Source organism: Nylanderia fulva, unplaced genomic scaffold (genome assembly GCF_048542155.1).
Source record: "Nylanderia fulva isolate GAGA-0341 unplaced genomic scaffold, ASM4854215v1 Scaffold552, whole genome shotgun sequence".
Taxonomy (NCBI): Eukaryota; Metazoa; Arthropoda; class Insecta; order Hymenoptera; family Formicidae; genus Nylanderia; species Nylanderia fulva.
In genome coordinates, this window is record NW_028190646.1 from 1 (window position 1) to 8,262 (window position 8,262).

Below are 8,262 nucleotides of genomic sequence, written 5' to 3' on the forward strand. Positions count from 1 at the left end.
TACGGTACCTCCCTCGTTGCGGCGCCGTAAATCGTCGTTAAGTGTTCCGGAGGGTACCGCCGGCGGTCGTCTGACTTCGAGAGTTCTTTCGGGTCGTCCGGAGGTGCCGCCCGTCCCGGAGGTGTCGCCGGTCGGCCGTGGTTGCCGGAGGTGTCGCCCGGCCCGGAGGTGTCGCCGGTCGGCCGTGGTTCCCGGAGGTGTCGCCCGTCCCGGAGGTGCCGTCCGTCCCCTAAGTTGACGCCGGCCGTTATGTGTTGCCGCACGTATAATCACGCCCGTAACGAGCCGTCTCGGTTGCCGCGCGCGCGATTTCGCATCGGGCGAGTGTTCCGTACCGTAATCGCGGTCACCGCAGCTTGCGTGTTGCGTATCATCCGTAATAATTCGAAATATATGTCTCCGACACGTGGGTTTGAGAGACACGTTTCGAGTTAGTAATCGGACAGCGCTCTTATGTCGAGCGAGCGCCGAATAGTAAGTAACTTTCGTCCGAAACGTTTTTACGTAGCTCTCCTCGTTGCGGCTCCGTAAATCGTCGTTAAGTGTTCCGGAGGTACCGCCGGCGTTCGTCTGACTTCGAGAGTTCATACGGTCGTCCGGAGGTGCCGCCCGTCCCGGAGGTGTCGCCGGTCGGCCGTGGTTGCCGGAGGTGTCGCCCGGCCCGGAGGTGACGCCGGTCGGCCGTGGTTCCCGGAGGTGTCGCCCGGCCCGGAGGTGTCGCCGGTCGGCCGTGGTTCACGGAGGTGTCGCCCGTCCCGGAGGTGCCGTCCGTCACCTAAGTTGACGCCGGCCGTTATGTGGTGCCGCACGTATAATCACGCCCGTAACGAGCCGTCTCGGTTGCCGCGCGCGCGTTTTCGCATCGGGCGAGTGTTCCGTACCGTAATCGCGGTCACCGCAGCTTGCGTGTTGCGTATCATCCGTAATAATTCGAAATATATGTCTCCGACACGTGGGTTTGAGAGACACGTTTCGAGTTAGTAATCGGACAGCGCCCTTATGTCGAGCGAGCGCCGAATAGTAAGTAACTTTCGTCCGAAACGTTTTTACGTAGCTCTCCTCGTTGCGGCGCCGTAAATCGTCGTTAAGTGTTCCGGAGGTACCGCCGGCGGTCGTCTGACTTCGAGAGTTCATTCGGTCGTCCGGAGGTGCCGCCCGTCCCGGAGGTGTCGCCGGTCGACCGTGATTGCCGGAGGTGTCGCCCGGCCCGGAGGTGACGCCGGTCGGCCGTGTTTCCCGGAGGTGTCGCCCGGCCCGGAGGTGTCGCCGGTCGGCCGTGGTTCCCGGAGGTGTCGCCCGTCCCGGAGGTGCCGTCCGTCCCCTAAGTTGACGCCGGCCGTTACGTGGTGCCGCACGTATAATCACGCCCGTAACGAGTCGTCTCGGTTGCCGCGCGCGCGATTTCGCATCGGGCGAGTTTTCCGTACCGTAATCGCGGTCACCGCAGCTTGCGTGTTGCGTATCATCCGTAATAATTCGAAATATATGTCTCCGACACGTGGGTTTGAGAGACACGTTTCGAGTTAGTAATCGGACAGCGCCCTTATGTCGAGCGAGCGCCGAATAGTAAGTAACTTTCGTCCGAAACGTTTTTACGTAGCTCTCCTCGTTGCGGCGCCGTAAATCGTCGTTAAGTGTTCCGGAGGTACCGCCGGCGGTCGTCTGACTTCGAGAGTTCTTTCGGTCGTCCGGAGGTGCCGCCCGTCCCGGAGGTGTCGCCGGTCGGCCGTGGTTGCCGGAGGTGTCGCCCGGCCCGGAGGTGACGCCGGTCGGCCGTGGTTCCCGGAGGTGTCGCCCGGCCCGGAGGTGTCGCCGGTCGGCCGTGGTTTCCGGAGGTGTCGCCCGTCCCGGAGGTGCCGTCCGTCACCTAAGTTGACGCCGGCCGTTATGTGGTGCCGCACGTATAATCACGCCCGTAACGAGCCGTCTCGGATTGCCGCGCGCGCGATTTCGCATCGGGCGAGTGTTCCGTACCGTAATCGCGGTCACCGCAGCTTGCGTGTTGCGTATCATCCGTAATAATTCGAAATATATGTCTCCGACACGTGGGTTTGAGAGACACGTTTCGAGTTAGTAATCGGACAGCGCCCTTATGTCGAGCGAGCGCCGAATAGTAAGTAACTTTCGTCCGAAACGTTTTTACGTAGCTCTCCTCGTTGCGGCGCCGTAAATCGTCGTTAAGTGTTCCGGAGGTACCGCCGGCGGTCGTCTGACTTCGAGAGTTCATTCGGTCGTCCGGAGGTGCCGCCCGTCCCGGAGGTGTCGCCGGTCGGCCGTGGTTGCCGGAGGTGTCGCCCGGCCCGGAGGTGACGCCGGTCGGCCGTGTTCCCGGAGGTGTCGCCCGGCCCGGAGGTGTCGCCGGTCGGCCGTGGTTCCCGGAGGTGTCGCCCGTCCCGGAGGTGCCGTCCGTCCCCTAAGTTGACGCCGGCCGTTATGTGGTGCCGCACGTATAATCACGCCCGTAACGAGCCGTCTCGGTTGCCGCGCGCGCGATTTCGCATCGGGCGAGTGTTCCGTACCGTAATCGCGGTCACCGCAGCTTGCGTGTTGCGTATCATCCGTAATAATTCGAAATATATGTCTCCGACACGTGGGTTTGAGAGACACGTTTCGAGTTAGTAATCGGACAGCGCCCTTATGTCGAGCGAGCGCCGAATAGTAAGTAACTTTCGTCCGAAACGTTTTTACGTAGCTCTCCTCGTTGCGGCGCCGTAAATCGTCGTTAAGTGTTCCGGAGGTACCGCCGGCGGTCGTCTGACTTCGAGAGTTCATTCGGTCGTCCGGAGGTGCCGCCCGTCCCGGAGGTGTCGCCGGTCGGCCGTGGTTGCCGGAGGTGTCGCCCGGCCCGGAGGTGACGCCGGTCGGCCGTGGTTCCCGGAGGTGTCGCCCGGCCCGGAGGTGTCGCCGGTAGGCCGTGGTTCCGGAGGTGTCGCCCGTCCCGGAGGTGCCGTCCGTCACCTAAGTTGACGCCGGCCGTTATGTGGTGCCGCACGTATAATCACGCCCGTAACGAGCCGTCTCGGTTGCCGCGCGCGCGATTTCGCATCGGGCGAGTGTTCCGTACCGTAATCGCGGTCACCGCAGCTTGCGTGTTGCGTATCATCCGTAATAATTCGAAATATATGTCTCCGACACGTGGGTTTGAGAGACACGTTTCGAGTTAGTAATCGGACAGCGCCCTTATGTCGAGCGAGCGCCGAATAGTAAGTAACTTTCGTCCGAAACGTTTTTACGTAGCTCTCCTCGTTGCGGCGCCGTAAATTGTCGTTAAGTGTTCCGGAGGTACCGCCGGCGGTCGTCTGACTACGAGAGTTCATTCGGTCGTCCGGAGGTGCCGCCCGTCCCGGAGGTGTCGCCGGTCGGCCGTGGTTGCCGGAGGTGTCGCCCGGTCCGGAGGTGCCGCCGGTCGGCCGATGTTCCCGGAGGTGTCGCCCGGCCCGGAGGTGTCGCCGGTCGGCCGTGGTTCCCGGAGGTGTCGCCCGTCCCGGAGGTGCCGTCCGGTCCGGAGGTGCCGCCCGGCCCGGAGGTGCCGCCCGGCCCGGAGGTGCCGCCCGGCCCGGAGGTGCCGCCCGGCCCGGAGGTGCCGCTGGTCGGCCTTGTTTCCCGGAGGTGTCGCCCGGCCCGGAGGTGCCGCCCGACCCGGAGGTGTCGCCCGGCCCGGAGGTGACGCCGGTCGGCCGTGGTTCCCGGAGGTGTCGCCCGGCCCGGAGGTGTCGCCGGTAGGCCGTGGTTTCCGGAGGTGTCGCCCGTCCCGGAGGTGCCGTCCGTCACCTAAGTTGACGACGGCCGTTATGTGGTGCCGCACGTATAATCACGCCCGTAACGAGCCGTCTCGATTGCCGCGCGCGCGATTTCGCATCGGGCGAGTGTTCCGTACCGTAATCGCGGTCACCGCAGCTTGCGTGTTGCGTATCATCCGTAATAATTCGAAATATATGTCTCCGACACGTGGGTTTGAGAGACACTTTTCGAGTTAGTAATCGGACAGCGCCCTTATGTCGAGCGAGCGCCGAATAGTAAGTAACTTTCGTCCGAAACGTTTTTACGTAGCTCTCCTCGTTGCGGCGCCGTAAATTGTCGTTAAGTGTTCCGGAGGTACCGCCGGCGGTCGTCTGACTACGAGAGTTCATTCGGTCGTCCGGAGGTGCCGCCCGTCCCGGAGGTGTCGCCGGTCGGCCGTGGTTGCCGGAGGTGTCGCCCGGTCCGGAGGTGCCGCCGGTCGGCCGATGTTCCCGGAGGTGTCGCCCGGCCCGGAGGTGTCGCCGGTCGGCCGTGGTTCCCGGAGGTGTCGCCCGTCCCGGAGGTGCCGTCCGGTCCGGAGGTGCCGCCCGGCCCGGAGGTGCCGCCCGGCCCGGAGGTGCCGCCCGGCCCGGAGGTGCCGCCCGGCCCGGAGGTGCCGCTGGTCGGCCTTGTTTCCCGGAGGTGTCGCCCGGCCCGGAGGTGCCGCCCGACCCGGAGGTGTCGCCCGGCCCGGAGGTGACGCCGGTCGGCCGTGGTTCCCGGAGGTGTCGCCCGGCCCGGAGGTGTCGCCGGTAGGCCGTGGTTTCCGGAGGTGTCGCCCGTCCCGGAGGTGCCGTCCGTCACCTAAGTTGACGACGGCCGTTATGTGGTGCCGCACGTATAATCACGCCCGTAACGAGCCGTCTCGATTGCCGCGCGCGCGATTTCGCATCGGGCGAGTGTTCCGTACCGTAATCGCGGTCACCGCAGCTTGCGTGTTGCGTATCATCCGTAATAATTCGAAATATATGTCTCCGACACGTGGGTTTGAGAGACACTTTTCGAGTTAGTAATCGGACAGCGCCCTTATGTCGAGCGAGCGCCGAATAGTAAGTAACTTTCGTCCGAAACGTTTTTACGTAGCTCTCCTCGTTGCGGCGCCGTAAATTGTCGTTAAGTGTTCCGGAGGTACCGCCGGCGGTCGTCTGACTACGAGAGTTCATTCGGTCGTCCGGAGGTGCCGCCCGTCCCGGAGGTGTCGCCGGTCGGCCGTGGTTGCCGGAGGTGTCGCCCGGTCCGGAGGTGCCGCCGGTCGGCCGATGTTCCCGGAGGTGTCGCCCGGCCCGGAGGTGTCGCCGGTCGGCCGTGGTTCCCGGAGGTGTCGCCCGTCCCGGAGGTGCCGTCCGGTCCGGAGGTGCCGCCCGGCCCGGAGGTGCCGCCCGGCCCGGAGGTGCCGTCCGGTCCGGAGGTGCCGCCCGGCCCGGAGGTGCCGCTGGTCGGCCCTGTTTCCCGGAGGTGTCGCCCGGCCCGGAGGTGCCGCCCGACCCGGAGGTGCCGCCCGGCCCGGAGGTGCCGCCCGGCCCGGAGGTACCGTCGGTGCTTATACCTTATTGTCCCGGCATTTCGTTTGTTTCCTTCTTAATTAATGCTAATTATCGTTGTTTGACATTCGCCATACGGCTATCGTGATAATATTTTATCGTACAATAGGACTTTTCGATCGTTCGCTCTCCGCGACAATGTCTCGATTGAACGCGCCTTTCGGCGCTCGCGCTCGTATACGGCCGTGCGTAGGACCGTGCGTCGCCGACCGCCTGGCCGGCCGGTTGGGTACTATAAGAGATACGTCGCGCTCGGCGCGTCGAACGAGTCGAGCGAGTCCGGACGAGTCGTAAACGTACTTTCTCGAGTCTCTCGCCACTCAGGCGTGTTTCGACCGCTCTCCGTACCGTCGCCGACCGCTTGGCCGGTCGGTTGGGTACTATAAGAGGTAGGAGAGATTAATATTGTACGTGTCGCGCTCTCGACGTTGACAAACGAAGAATCGCCCGAACGGGTCGAGAACGGATTTTGTCGAGTCGCGACTCTGACACGGAGAGAGAACATTTATATAAAATGTTTGATTTTGGAAACCACGAATATATAAAATAATATACGATCGTCGCAGAACGCGCCGCCGCCAAGTCTTCTCATGCTTGGAGGTTGCGTGTCTCGCGAGAACGTACGTTCGACTCTCGCGTCGTCTCGTATTCCTCTTCGCCGGGGATTACGGTGCGGCTCTTCTCGTTCGTCGCCGAACGCGCGCAAAATTAACGCACACTTATTTATTACGAGCACAGCATTGCCACGAGTCGGTGTCGCAAGACCGAATGGCTCTTATGTGGCGCGCACGCCTCTAGTGTGTTGGCCGCGCGGTTCCCTCTCGTTTCGTACGCAGCAGCGGAATCGTCGCGCTTACCGAGCATCTACTCCACGGATACGAGTTTGCGGGAAGAGTTGCTTCTTCCCGCTCGCTTTGTACGCCGTAGCGAAATCTTATTGCTGGTCGTGTGCGGTTAAACGCGTACGAACCAGACAGAACAGTCCTCGACGTCTAAGCATCGCCATCGTCGATCTAGCGTCAGGGTGAATCGCGCGGTCTCTCGAGACCGCGCATCATAACATTTGGGAGAATAAGAACACTAGTATTTTGATCTTGTGGATTTTTGAACGGAGATGAGGAGGAGGAAGAAGAGGAGAGGCGGCGGCGTCGGGGGTTTACTCTCGCCTCCGTCGTTCTCTCGTACGCTTTACATAATAGCGTTAAACACAGCAGAGTGTCGCCGACCGGCTGAGCAAGACCGGCGGCAAATAAAATGGCACATACGAGCGTGTCGCGCGCGCGTCGGTGTTTCGGCATCGAACGCGCGCGCGCGCGAAAAAGAGCTAGCGACGAGTCTTCGGGCTCGCTCGCGAGTTACTCCTTTGCGAGTAACCGAACACGAAGCTCCCTGGTTGATCCTGCCAGTAGTCATATGCTTGTCTCAAAGATTAAGCCATGCATGTCTCAGTGCATGCCGAATTAAGGTGAAACCGCGAATGGCTCATTAAATCAGTTATGGTTCATTAGATTGTACCCACATTTACTTGGATAACTGTGGTAATTCTAGAGCTAATACATACAAAACAGAGTCCCGACCAGTGATGGAAGGGACGCTTTTATTAGATCAAAACCAATCGGTGGCGGGCGGCTCGCCGTTCGTCCACCGTTTATTTTTGTGACTCTGAATAACTTTGTGCTGATCGCACGGTCCTAGCACCGGCGACGCATCTTTCAAATGTCTGCCTTATCAACTGTCGATGGTAGGTTCTGCGCCTACCATGGTTGTAACGGGTAACGGGGAATCAGGGTTCGATTCCGGAGAGGGAGCCTGAGAAACGGCTACCACATCCAAGGAAGGCAGCAGGCGCGCAAATTACAAATTACCCACTCCCGGCACGGGGAGGTAGTGACGAAAAATAACGATACGGGACTCATCCGAGGCCCCGTAATCGGAATGAGTACACTTTAAATCCTTTAACGAGGATCCATTGGAGGGCAAGTCTGGTGCCAGCAGCCGCGGTAATTCCAGCTCCAATAGCGTATATTAAAGTTGTTGCGGTTAAAAAGCTCGTAGTTGAATCTGTGTCGCACACCGTCGGTTCACCGCTCGCGGTGTTTAACTGGCGTGATGTGGGACGTCCCTACCGGTGGGCTTAGCCTCGCGAGGGGCGGCCCAACTAATATCCCGTCGCGGTGCTCTTTACTGAGTGTCGAGTCGGGCCGGTACGTTTACTTTGAACAAATTAGAGTGCTTAAAGCAGGCTACCTTCGCCTGAATACTGCGTGCATGGAATAATGGAATAGGACCTCGGTTCTATTTGTTGGTTTTCGGAACCCCGAGGGTAATGATTAATAGGGACAGATGGGGGCATTCGTAGTGCAGGACGTTAGAGGTGTGATTCATTGATCGTCGCAAGAAGGACAGAAGCGAAGCATTGCCAAAAATGTTTTAATTAATACAAACGAAAGTTAGAGGTCGGAAGGCGCTCAGACTACAGCCTAGTTATAACCATTAAAAGTTGCCAGTAGCGATCCGCCAAGTCTCCTACGAAGACCCGGCGCAGCTTCCGGGAAACCAAAGCTTTTGGGTTCCGGGGGGAAGGATATGGCTTGCCAAAGCTGAAAATTTAAAGGAATGCGGAAGGGAACAACAGGAGTGGAGCATGCGGCTTAATTTGACTCAACACGGGAAACCTCACCGGCACAGAACCGGAGATGACGATTGATAGCTCTTCTTTGATTCGGTGGGTGGGAGTGCATGCGCCGTCTTGTTGGTTGGCATTGTTGGTTTAATCCCGATAAAGAACGCGGACATCTAGCCTGCTAAAGAGGCGTACCTTATGGTTCGCGAGGCCGCCCCGGCTTCGGCGGCGGGGTTCATTACCAAGTACAAAAAATCTTCTAGAGGGACAGGCGGTTCTAGACGCACGAGATTGAGCAATAAAAGGTCTGTGATGCCT

At 60.2% G+C, this 8,262-nt stretch overlaps 1 pseudogene; it reads left to right on the forward strand.

Moving 5' to 3' along the window:
* The first annotated feature begins 6,707 nt into the window (after positions 1–6,707).
* The window catches only part of LOC146721088 (small subunit ribosomal RNA), a 2,591-nt pseudogene continuing 1,036 nt past the window's right edge, over positions 6,708–8,262 (forward strand).